General features: G+C 47.9%; 1 protein-coding gene across 6 annotated transcripts in view; it reads right to left on the minus strand.

Annotated features, from left to right (window-relative positions):
- Nucleotides 1-13,380, minus strand: part of LOC139749220 (uncharacterized) — a 489,778-nt gene that overhangs the window by 318,345 nt on the left and 158,053 nt on the right. The gene's annotated exons all lie outside the window — the stretch shown is intronic.

Here is a 13,380-nt window from a genome sequence, read left to right on the forward strand (position 1 = left end):
CCTCGCCTCACGAGTGGTAAGGCCCTGACGAAGCAACTGACAGACAACACTATCAGTCGAACGTCTCTGGTGTGTGTGTGTGTGTGTGGTGTGTATGTGTGTGTGTGTGCGCGCGCGCGCGCTGTACCACACTCAAACCTATCACCAGGCGCCTCCCACACCTCAGACCCCATTAGTTACTCCAAGTTTTGAAGTCGTTATCTGTCATGGCCTTACGTAACCAACCCCACAGTGACTTGGGCACCTCTGATAGACAGACAGATTCAGCCGATCAAACGATTCATATTACTCTGTTCTAGAAGAAAAAAAAAAAAAGGATACACATATGCAAAGATCAAAAGAAGGCCGTGGGTCCTTTCGAGATCGTTTGTGATCGTGGAAGAGATGAGTAACATAGAAACGTGCGTGGTCAAACACATGACTTATGCAGAAATAGCTGTAAATTTTATCACCACAGAGACGTGGACGTGAGGCGAAGTGTTCGTCAAGTCTTGTATCTCAGCGTATCTATGGGGTAGCTAAAGTATTGGTCCCTCCGTCAACAACGCTGGGGAAGGAGACAGTACTCCTGTCTCAGTGAAATGTTCCCCCACGAGTTGGTATGAAGAGGAAAATAATGTTGGTCTAGCCCAACGTAGCCGCTTCAGATTAAGACTACTAAAACCATTGTTAAATTTGAATACATGTATTCAATCCTCTCCTAAGCTTATCTTTTCTTTTTCTGAGGAAAATTTGCCAAGGTTAACTTGACAGTTTTCACAGGAAGTGTGTGTGGGCGCCGGGAGCATCCCTGTGGCTCGTCCGTGCAATTACGTCTTTCTGAAACACGTCCACCAAAGCTGAACACTAACACACAAGGAGGGGACATGCACCAGTGCACTGTTAAGAGGCAGGTTAGCTTCTCCAACGTGTATGTCCTGCGTATGAAACCACCTGCATTCCTCAACATCTTCGTAGCTTTCAAGCGCTGCTTTCTTTGCCTTTCCCCTCAGCGGAGGCTTCTGCACCGTAGTGGTTTAACCACATCTACTTTCAGGAGCTTCAACAGAGCTTATACCATACTTTGCCCTCACGTTTTTATCATTGACGTTGAAGTTTATTTGTCAGGTTGCAGCTGTCGACGTTCCGTTTCCATTGTTGCTCAATTTAACAGCTAATTAATGTCTTCTGTGAACTCTGATATGTCACAGCATATCAGTGTCATGACACATAGAATTGGCTGCAAGACCCTGCCACCGCACCAAATGTTACCACCAACCATGATAAGATTTGAATGTTAATCACTATTATTTATAGCCAGTGAATGAGGCTTTATGGCTATGCAAGTACAACACTATCTACAACCCCGAAACGTTACTTCTGCAGGCAATCTCTGATTCTTGTGTGTTTATCAAAGTGTTCTTGAAATCCGATACACATAATAACGTTCATAATGCTATATATACACACACGATGTTGTGAACTGAAGGATCATGCTCGAAATGATTTACCATCTTGTCTCCAGTCATGCTTCCCTACACGTCTGCCAGCACCTGATGCTAAGTGGGCGATCATTTTCGGCAGGAGAGTCAGCGGTACAAAGTTCCAAACCTGTGGAACTTTCCTCATACCAACTGACATATTGAAAAGACCAACCAAAGATGGTTACCTTATTCATCTTTACCAGATCTTGCGTTTTATTTACTTTATATCTGTATATTCCTGACCGTATATCTTGATCGTGTGTGTCGCTATGTTGCGGAAATGTCCTCCTCCACCAGCAATGGGTCTGGAGTTGGAAGAGCAGCTGTACCTTCAGTTACAGACACAGATCAAATGAGATTAAGCTTATCGTTGCCATGGCTTCACTGTCTTGACGCAAGTTGCCCATCCCATAACTAACGTACCTAGTGACTGGGTAAAGCGTCTCTTGCTTTTAATATAAAATTATTTATAGGTATTTTTTTTTTTTTTTTTTTGCTCTATTTAGCAACATACGTTTCATGGTGACGTTTACTTGGATGAATATATGTCTACGTTTTCGCTTCCGTAGGAGGCTCTGTGAAATGTAGTTTCTCATGATGGTTACCCGAGCTTCTCATATGTTATTTACTTGGGCTACAGGTAATTATCTCAATCACTGTTCCGCCAATTTTCGATTAGTTCTGGGATAATGTCCATCTGCTTTGCAATGACACACACACACATGTTCCCTCTACAACCCTGTATGTCTCACCGAGGCCTTTTCTAGCATCAATCCATATCGGTTTCTGCTACGAGTTTATTCCAGTTTATCCCTTCAAGACCAATGGCTCGATCACTGTCAAGTCTAACGTCGTGGCATCTTGTGAGCAACACTGAAAGCTACCTCAACAGTAATGTGTCGGTGGTCAACTTTCTCAAACATTGCCCCTCCCTCCCCCAGACCGAAACATGCGTACGTCAACACACGTACTAAGAACTAGCCATACCATGCTCACGTCGCGAATGCGCTTCTCAACGAACCATGCCAGAACTCACTCAGGCACGTTTACCACACAAGAGTCCATCCACGTCGCGATGAAATGGGGATCCTCCTCCTCCTCCTCCTCCACACTTGGGCACTGGTTCATTCCTATCTCCCCCACATAATCGATTCGTTCACTACACTTTTCGGCTAACTGGTCGTCTAGTCTACTGCCTCCTCCTGGTGTATCCAACGGGGCGCCCTGTCAACCCATCTCACCGTTATCTTCTGACGAAATTGATCTTGAACTTCCACAGAAAATGAGGTTAGCGGTGTCGAAATCCACTGCGGTTTTCTGGCCGGGGTCTCTGCGCAGACGCGCCAGGACGCATGGGAATACCGTGGCCTTCTTCTCTACGAAGTCAACCTTCCGTCAACCTTTGCCTACAAGCACGTCGCCAGCCAATCCCGTGTTTCAGGCGTGTCTGGACGCTACAGGGCAGGCCAACTAGGAGGCGACACTGGGAGAATCTCTGACACTTGGGTAGGTTCATCATGCAGGACCTGTGGACTCGTCAGAATCATGCAGCCCACATGAGAATCATGCAGCCCACATGAGAATCATGCAGCCCACATGAGAATCATGGAGCCCACATGAGAATCATGGAGCCCACATGAGAATCATGCAGCCCACATGAGAATCATGGAGCCCACATGAGAATCATGCAGCCCACATGAGAATCATGCAGCCCACATGAGAATCATGGAGCCCACATGAGAATCATGGAGCCCACATGAGAATCATGCAGCCCACATGAGAATCATGCAGCCCACATGAGAATCATGCAGCCCACATGAGAATCATGCAGCCCACATGAGAATCATGGAGCCCACATGAGAATCATGGAGCCCACATGAGAATCATGCAGCCCACATGAGAATCATGGAGCCCACATGAGAATCATGGAGCCCACATGAGAATCATGGAGCCCACATGAGAATCATGCAGCCCACATGAGAATCATGGAGCCCACATGAGAATCATGCAGCCCACATGAGAATCATGCAGCCCACATGAGAATCATGGAGCCCACATGAGAATCATGCAGCCCACATGAGAATCATGCAGCCCACATGAGAATCATGGAGCCCACATGAGAATCATGCAGCCCACATGAGAATCATGCAGCCCACATGAGAATCATGCAGCCCACATGAGAATCATGCAGCCCACATGAGAATCATGCAGCCCACATGAGAATCATGCAGCCCACATGAGAATCATGCAGCCCACATGAGAATCATGGAGCCCACATGAGAATCATGCAGCCCACATGAGAATCATGCAGCCCACATGAGAATCATGCAGCCCACATGAGAATCATGCAGCCCACATGAGAATCATGCAGCCCACATGAGAATCATGCAGCCCACATGAGAATCATGGAGCCCACATGAGAATCATGGAGCCCACATGAGAATCATGCAGCCCACATGAGAATCATGAGCCCACATGAGAATCATGGAGCCCACATGAGAATCATGGAGCCCACATGAGAATCATGCAGCCCACATGAGAATCATGCAGCCCACATGAGAATCATGGAGCCCACATGAGAATCATGGAGCCCACATGAGAATCATGCAGCCCACATGAGAATCATGCAGCCCACATGAGAATCATGCAGCCCACATGAGAATCATGCAGCCCACATGAGAATCATGGAGCCCACATGAGAATCATGCAGCCCACATGAGAATCATGGAGCCCACATGAGAATCATGGAGCCCACATGAGAATCATGGAGCCCACATGAGAATCATGCAGCCCACATGAGAATCATGCAGCCCACATGAGAATCATGCAGCCCACATGAGAATCATGCAGCCCACATGAGAATCATGCAGCCCACATGAGAATCATGCAGCCCACATGAGAATCATGGAGCCCACATGAGAATCATGCAGCCCACATGAGAATCATGCAGCCCACATGAGAATCATGCAGCCCACATGAGAATCATGCAGCCCACATGAGAATCATGCAGCCCACATGAGAATCATGCAGCCCACATGAGAATCATCCAGACAACAAGAAAGTCATCCAGCCACTGAGAATCATGCAGCCCACATGAGAATCATGGAGCCCACATGAGAATCATGGAGCCCACATGAGAATCATGCAGCCCACATGAGAATCATGGAGCCCACATGAGAATCATGCAGCCCACATGAGAATCATGCAGCCCACATGAGAATCATGCAGCCCACATGAGAATCATGCAGCCCACAAGACTGACCAGTGGTCAGCCGCCCCAAGCCTTCACGGCTGCCACCTGACGTCGTCTGAAGTACACAACAACAGACGACCACCACCACGTCAGCAGAGGTTCCACGTCAGCAGAGGTTCCACGTCAGGAGAAGTTCCACGTCAGGAGAGGTTCCACATCAGGAGAAGTTCCACGTCAGGAGAAGTTCCACGTCAGGAGAGGTTCCACGTCAGCAGAGAAATCACGTCAGGAGAGGTTCGACTCTCCATCAGCCTCCGCCTGACATCCACAAAGGGTAAGACCTCGGCCGTGAGGCGAGCCCCCGACACCGTCCATCACGGGGATCTAAGATGACACCAACACGGACGTGGCCTGTCCCTCCCCCTCCTCATCATCATCACAAGGCTCGACCAATCGGCAGGTGAGTCTGACGTCAACGAAAACAACCGATATCTCGCAGAATAAGAAAGAAACAACCTGTTTATCAACGACAATAACTGATAAACAACACGTCACTCCTCCTGCTATCTCGAGGCGTTATCTTAAGAATTAGCATCTGACGCAGATCCTTGCAGTGTCTGGTTATGATGACCACTTCAGTGGGATCCACACATGTACACAGTTTCCCTCCCCTCCCTCACGTTCATCCAGGCCTCTGCTACGTTTACGCTTCGGCCTGTGTGTGTGTGTGTGTGTGTGTGTGTGTGTGTGTGTGTGTGTGTGGCGCAGTAATGCGTCCCAGTCAAGTTTCAGCATTATAGGTCGATGGGAGCTTCCTGGAGCACACACCTCACACCCAACTGATCTAAAACAACAGCCGAGCATCAACGAACCTATCTTTCGAGCACAGGTTCTGAACAAGTGAAGCTCTGATGCGGTTCGAGGGACTCATGAAGCAATGGCTGTCGTGGACAGCGGCTCTCGAAGCCTCGGAATGGTGAGTAAACGAGATAACGAAACAGTAATTCGAGACTTTATGGAACTCTAAGGGGGGCATCTGTTTCATCCACGGCTGCCGCAAGTGATGACAAGACCCACCATCTGGCTCCAGGCGAACCCTGTGGTCCGCCACACCCGCTCCATGTATCCCAGTCAGGGAAGACATGACCCCTGGCGTAGCGCTACGCAGCGAGGGAGGAGCCTGAGGCAGTCGGCCTCGTACGCGTAAGGCCTCCAGGAAAGAAGAAGGTGATGGTGTCACCTGATTTTCCTGTGAAACATACATTTTCGTCTGAAATTAATTTAAAAATAAAGGAGGCCCTACGGGCCCTTGCATAACTCACTTATCAACCATCTTGTTTTTTTTTTATCCTATTCATTTATTTGATCAAGAAGTTCTTGTAAGACTGATCGTGTATGGTCATCAGAGATGCTAGTGTCACCATCTTGATCATAGTCACCATCCATCACCATCATTACCAACACCATAACACCCATCATCACCATTACCATCATCATTGTGTTCACCGTCCAGTCCCTCGGCCAAACTGCAGTTTATTCTAACTTGGAAATCTCCCTCAGTCATTTAACAGACTCGTTTCACACAACTATCCCAAACTGTTCCCCTTCATGATGTGACCACACTACATTTGCCGCGTGAAAAGTATCGAAACCTTACCACATAAAGGATCGAAACCCCTATTCCATAAAGGATCGAAACCTTACCACATAAAGGGTAGAAACCCCTACTCCATAAAGGATCGAAACCTTACCACATAAAGGATCGAAACCCCTACTCCATAAAGGATCGAAACCTACTTCGTAGATGATCGAAAACTACTTTAGAGGGTCGGAACCCTGCTACATAAAGGATCGAAACCCTAATGGAAAGAGGATCAAACTCCTTCAAGGGATAGAAAACCAACTGCACAAAGGATAGAAAACCAACTGCACAAAGGACCTAAACCTTCCTGCATGAAGGAAGTGAGCTCAGCTGCAATACGCGAGGCGCGCCGGGTATCGCTGCTTGGATGTTGACACTCATATGTCCAAGAGTTGACCATGTGACGTCACAAAGGATGGGAGCGGCCCCATCCTCACTCCTCTCGAGTGTGTTTGTGCACTTGAGTCAACACAAGACACTCATGAGTGCTCACCCTGCGCAGCTGACTGACGCAAGAACCATTCACACACACACACACACACACACACACACACACACACACGAAATCTGAAACGTCATCCTTCTTCAGGAAAAACACACACACACACACACACACACACACACACACACACAAGAACACAAATCAAATCGTTAGCTGATGGGGCGATGGCGTCCTCAAGCGTGTATGTTCTGCCTTTGGGTCGACCACGCCGGCAAATCACTTCACGAGAAATGGTCAAAATAACAGAGCTTATTATCCCCTTCAGGTGAAGGTCACCTAGGCCCAATCATTAGTGGGTGATGCACAGTGGGAAGGTGAGGAGGAGAATCAAATGCTTTCATGAAGAAAAAAAACAACATTCAAGCTTTTAAAGCCTTCCCCATCAACACTGGCCAGGGATCGAAGCCTTCCCCATCAACACTGGCCAGGGATCGAAGCCTTCCCCATCAACACTGGCCAGGGATCGAAGCCTTCCCCATCAACACTGGCCAGGGATCGAAGCCTTCCCCCATCAACACTGGCCAGGGATCGAAACCTTCCCCATCAACACTGGCCAGGGAACGAAGCCTTCCCCATCAACACTGGCCAGGGATCGAAGCCTTCCCCATCAACACTGGCCAGGGATCGAAGCCTTCCCCATCAACACTGGCCAGGGATCGAAGCCTTCCCCATCAACACTGGCCAGGGATCGAAGCCTTCCCCATCAACACTGGCCAGGGATCGAAGCCTTCCCCCATCAACACTGGCCAGGGATCGAAGCCTTCCCCATCAACACTGGCCAGGGAACGAAGCCTTCCCCATCAACACTGGCCAGGGATCGAAGCCTTCCCCATCAACACTGGCCAGGGATCGAAGCCTTCCCCATCAACACTGGCCAGGGATCGAATCTAATCCCAGGGTAAGGAACGAGCCTCTTCAAGGCTTCACATCTTTGAACGTCAACGATGGTTTGCAGACACGATCTATACTACCCACCTTAACCCACAATGATCTAAGGTTCGCCAGGTAATGTTTCTTGAAACACGTCTGGGAACCCGGGTAGTGGCAGAACAGACCCTGAGGCTAAAGTGCATGATGTGTATCGCTGAACATCCCTCTTATCAACACGAGATCTTACTCATCAAACCGCTAGTTTAATAGTGGTTTGAACTCTTATTATGAAACCCCTCGTTTGATGGGGTTAAACCTTTACTGCTACCACTCGTTTAATCACGTACGATCTCAACTATAAAACCCCCAAGTTTAATGGTGATCTTAACTCTTTTCTGTCAAACCTCTCGTTTACCAGTGAGGTTTAAACGAGATAACAATTCCCTCAAAATATTCGCCCCTTTGAGTACTACGGTACTGATTGTGAGCACGCGGCAACGACCCCCGAGTCCGACGGTACGACTTATATAAGCACCCCGACACGACCCAAAGGTACGATAACCTCGCTCATCATCCGCAAGAGCGAAGATCAAACGTCTGGCAAGCATACACGCCCAGCTCAACGGCTCAATATCACAGACGTGCACTCTGACGTGAGATGCCACTGAAGACTATCTAAACACTTACATCACTAAACCCGTTCTGTTTTCACTAAAGGAGAGGAAAGGTATAAGCTTCGCTTACACAATACGACCGAGCCGTCGTACGCCCGGCAGTTCAGTTCGCGGAACTCATGTGGCAGTCGATGTCATGTTCGAAGTCACGTCGGCTGCTCAATATGTCGTAAGGCATCTCGGGGTTTGTGATTCACTTCTTGTATGTGTGTGTGTGTGTGTGTGTGTGTGTGTGTGTGTGTGTGTGTGTGTGTGTGTGTGTGTGTGTGCTATTTCATGTGTGGCGGGGTGGCGACGAGAAAGGATGAAGGCAGCAAGTATGAATATGTACATGTGGATATATGTATATGTCTGTGTATGTGTATGTTTCTTTTTTTCTTTCATACTATTCGCCACTTCCCGCGTTAGCGAGGTAGCGTTAAGAACAGAGGACTGGGCCTTTGAAGGAATATCCTCACCTGGCCCCCTTCTCTGTTCCCTCTTTTGGAAAATAAAAAAAAAACGAGAGGGGAGGATTTCCAGCCCCCTGCTCCCTCCCATTTTAGTCGCCTTCTACGACACGCAGGGAATACGTGGGAAGTATTCTTTTTCCCCTATCCCCAGGGATGTGTATGTATATGTATGTATACGTTCAAATGTATAGGTATGTGTACGAGCGTGTGTGGGCGTTTATGTATATACGTGTGGGTAGGTTGGGCCATTCTTTCGTCTGTTTCCTTGCGCTACCTCGCTAACGCGGGTGACTGCGAGAAGTATAATAAAAGAAGATATATATATATATATATATATATATATATATATATATATATATATATATATATATATATATATACATATATATATATATATATATATATATATATATATATATATATATATATATATATATATATATATATATATAAACGCCAATATACGTACAGATTCATACATATACATGCGTATACATACACATATATACACATGTACATATTCATACTGGCTTGCCTTCATCCTTTCCTGGCGATACCGTGCCCCATAGGAAACAACATCGCTACCCCCTACTTCAGCGAGGCAGCGCCAGGAAAACAGACAACAAAGGCCACATTCGTTCACACTCAGTCTCTAGCTGTCATGTATTATGCACCGAAACCACAGCTCCCTTCCCACATCCAGGCCCCACAAAACTTTCCATGGTTTACCCCAGACGTTTTACATGCCCTGGTTCAGTGTGTGTGTGTGTGTGTGTGTGTGTGTGTGTGTGTGTGTGTGTGTGTGTGTGTGTGAATAAATTACAAAAGAAAACCTGATTCGGGAATATGCTGGATGCCACAAGGAAAAAGAAACACAAAGATACGGGCGCTTTCGTGGTAATTCATATCTTTAAGTTCAGGAATGGCAACCAACATAATATATATATATATATATATATATATATATATATATATATATATATATATTATATATATATAGACCGCCCGGCCTACACGACCTACAGCGGGATGACCGTCGCCCTCCCCCTAACCCCAGACCTCCTCAACCCCCATCTACACACATCCTCGCGCTCCGTCCCACCCACCCACCTCCTCCACCCCTCCACTTCCTGGAGGTGACACAACACTCGTAACGACCTGGCTTTCCAGGGGGGGGGAAGGAGGGGGGGGGTAATGTTTGACGTCGCCTGAGGGAGCGAGGGCGTGACCTTGAAACACTGAACAACAAACCCGGCTCGGGACAAGCCTGACCCTGAGGAGTCAATGTCACGTTCGTTCGGCGTAGAGATGTGAGTGAGGTCACACGTTGACGAGGGGGCAGACGGGGCGGAGGTGCAAGTCAGGCGGGTGTGGACGGTGGAGCAGCAGAAGCAGAGGCAGGGGGGATTTACCGATACAGCCATGATACACGGATACAGCAGTTACATAGCGGGGGATACAGCGAGTGGGGGGGAGGGAATTTACCGATACAGCCATGGTACACGGGGAGATACAGCAGTTACATAGCGGAGGATACAGCGGGGAGGGAGGGGATGGTTTACCGATATAGTCATCATCCATGGGGAGATACAGCTGTGGTATAGCGGGGGATACAGAGGGGAGGATTTACAGATACAGCCATGATTCCTGGATAGGTAGTAAGGTGTTGAGAGCAGGCAGCCGCCCAGGGTGGTACTACCGTCCTGACTGAGGAACGTTAAAGTGGTGGCCGGAACCATCTTACACTCTCCATGTTAGGATTGCTGGTCTGACTTTCTGTCTCATCAACACGGGACTACCGGGCTACTCCTGCCATCTTCTCCTTACATGCACCAAACACTTACTCAAACCTCACTTATTTTCTTCATATGTGTATCCTTGCCATCTCCTGTCTCCTCAAACGTTTTCAAATGTAATAAGAGAGTCCAACAAACCTATAGCGTCTAGTCCCTGACATCATGTAGTGCTAAGAATCTCCGGGTTTCCGCCTGACTCTACTGCTAATGAGAAGGAGGCTCAGACAGCAGTAGTAACGGCTCCTCTCACGACCCTTACCACAACTCACAACTTTCCTCTCTCCTTCGTCGGTCCTGAAATTCCGTGTCTCAACTCAATGAACACATTTGGTACTACTGTCACATCCACTATAACTTGGAAACCCCACATTACGGATATAGCTAAGTCTGCCTCTACGAAACCGTGTCCTGTTTACATGTCGAAATTTCTTCTTCTTCTTCCCCGCCCCCAGAACAGTTGCTCTGATGATATAAAGGAATGATCCGTCCTTGTATGGAGTACTGCTCCCACATCTACGGTGGTTCTAGCTCTACATCCTTACATGACAGTGTTGATTCGAAAGCGGTCCGACTTATCCACTGTCCTAGGCTAACTCTAAATCAAGACCCACTTATATCACGCCTCGAGGTTGGTTCACTTTCCCTCTTTTATAGGCATCTCTTTTGTGGTTTTTGCACCCGAGAGCTGGCTGCTTGTGTGCCCCCACCACTAGCTAGACCACGCAGTACCCAGCAAGCTGCTGCGTCACATGATTACTGTGTGGCCGTTGGCAACTCAAGTGTTGGCAGTTTTGTAAACTGTTTCTTTCCCTACACCTCGAAGCTTTGGAACTGTCTACCTCCTCATGTCTCTCCCAATAACTATGGCCTGGCACATTCTGGAAGACAGGTTTTTCACTTCCTCCAATATTCGTAAGTACTTGCCCCTCTTCACATATATTTTTCCCTTCCATAATAAAAGTAAGTGGGATACTGAAGGAGGGAGAGTGGGTTGTTACTGCTCCAGCCATGATACATGGAGAGAGACACAGAGCAGTTATACAGATCACAACAGCTGGAGTAAGTTTGGATAAGCGTGGCAAGAGATCCTGTAACAGACCCTCTTCTTACTACTACTACAACACCGGGGTGTTGTTTCCCTGGATCAAGATGACTCTGGATACGTCACCCGGGGGACTACAACTGTCCCTGGGGATTGCTTTTCCCGGGGGGACCAACAGCCGCCTGGGCACTGGGTTCAAGGGGACCCACCAGTTCCCTGAAGAGTGGGTTCGCGAGGACCACCAGTCAGCCAGCTGCCTGTGAATGTCGTTCACCATCATCAGCACGAGGACAAGCCTCGAGGAGTGGCTGGCTGCCCTGGTGTTCCTGCCACGTCAAACATCCCACGAGGACGCCTCCGGAAATCCCTCTCCCCCTCTATGACCCGCCCCTCGCACAGGATTCGCACATTGGACGAACACTCCGGCAACACAAGAGCAACCCCGGCAGAGACACTGGAGTCCGTCTTGAAAAACTGCTGAACACATATTTACATCCACACACACACACACACACCTGGGCGAGCGCGCGCGCTCGCAAGCCAAGTGTATCATTAATCTTCATTTTTCTGCAGGTGTGCATTATCTAACATCCCATTTTCTTTGTCCTCGGCTGAACGCTGCATACAGTTTCTGCAAACAACCTCACAACCCCCTTTTGGATGTAACTCACAATTACTATTATCGTAATCATTATCAATAATGGGGTAAGGGTAAAATAATTCGGCCTCCGTATTCCCCGCGTGACGCACAAGGTGACTAAAGGAGGAAGGCGAGATGGGAGGGAGGGAGGGAGGGGGGGCTGGAAACCTCTCCCCTTCTTGTATTTCACCTTCTAAGAGAAGGAACAGAAGAAGGAGCTAAGCGAGGAGTACTCATCCTCTTAGAAGGCTTAGGCTGGGGTGTCTGAATATCCGTGGATGTTCACCAAAATGAAGAGAGAGTAGAGATAGGTAGCATATTTGAGGAGAGAAACTTGGTTGTTTAGGTTCTGGGTGAAACGAAGCTCAACGGTAAAGGGGATGAATGGTTTCGAAGGGTCTTAAGAATTACGTCAGGGGTTGGTGAGAGGACAAGAGCTAAGGAAGGGGTAGCACTACTGCTGAATCAGGCATTTTGGGAGTGTGTGATAAGAGCGAAAGAAAGTAAACCATAGATTGAGGTGGGTAAAACTGAAAGTGGACGGAGAGAGATGGGTGATTATCAGTGCTAATGCACCTGGTTGTAAGAGGAAAGATCATGAGAGGCAAGTGATTTGGAGCAAATCAGTGAGAGCGTCAGCAATTTTGAGGCAAGAGATCTGGTATTAGTGATGGGTAATCTAAATGCAAAGGCGAGTAATGAGGCAGCTGAGGGACATGGGTATTCAGTATTACGAATGGAAATGGTGAAGAGCTTGTGGAGTTATGCGCTGATAAAGGGCTGGTGACTGGAAATACCTGGTTTAAAAAGAGAGCCATACACAAGTGTCCGTATGCGAGTAAGAGAGATGATCAGCGGGTATTACTGGATTACATATGAAATGATAGGCAAGTAAGAGAGAGACTCTTGGATGTAAATGTTCTGAGAGAGGCAGCCGGTGGGATGTCTGATCACTATCTTGTGGAGGCGAGAGTGAGGCCTGGTTGAGGTTTTAGGAAAAGAGAAAACAATGTCGGTGAGAAGAGAGTGGTGAGAGTGTGCGAGCATGGGAAAGAGACTTGTGTGAAGAAATACCGAGAGTGTTGAATGGTAAAAGGTGAAAGTAA

This window comes from Panulirus ornatus, chromosome 1 (assembly GCF_036320965.1).
Source record: "Panulirus ornatus isolate Po-2019 chromosome 1, ASM3632096v1, whole genome shotgun sequence".
In the NCBI taxonomy this organism is placed as follows: domain Eukaryota; kingdom Metazoa; phylum Arthropoda; class Malacostraca; order Decapoda; family Palinuridae; genus Panulirus; species Panulirus ornatus.